Here is a 472-nt window from a genome sequence, read left to right as displayed (position 1 = left end):
CCCGCGGGCCGGCTGGAGGAGGCAGCTCCGTGCCCGAGACCCTGCTTGCACTCGGGGCTGGGTCTCCTGTGCCGCCGAGGCCCGCTTTCCGGAGGAGGGGCCCGCCCCGCCTGCCCGCGCACAGTGTCCACCCACCCTCAGCCCCAGAAGCAGCCCGGCCGTCCCCAGGGCTTACCGCTTGTCTTCTCTCCCGCTCCTCCGCCTGGCGCCCTCTCCCGTGGGCCCGACGCCCCCATAGTGCGCGATGACTTTTTTGGTAAGGCTGAGCCCCGCGAGCACGCACCCATGCCCCCACCTCCTGAGCCCTCGCTGTGTCCTGCATGGGGCTGCGGGTGGCCGGCCGGGCTGGGGTGGGCGGGCCTAGGGGGGTCCGGCCCTCCAGGTGGCGGCAACAGCCTCAGCCGCTGCCTCCTGCCGCCAGGCCCCGGGCAGTCTGCGGGCAGCTCGGCAGCTCAGGGCGCGGTCCCTGGAC

Source organism: Condylura cristata, unplaced genomic scaffold (genome assembly GCF_000260355.1).
Source record: "Condylura cristata isolate star-nosed mole 26May11 unplaced genomic scaffold, ConCri1.0 scaffold00032, whole genome shotgun sequence".
Taxonomy (NCBI): domain Eukaryota; kingdom Metazoa; phylum Chordata; class Mammalia; order Eulipotyphla; family Talpidae; genus Condylura; species Condylura cristata.
Note: the sequence above shows the minus strand (reverse complement) of the source record.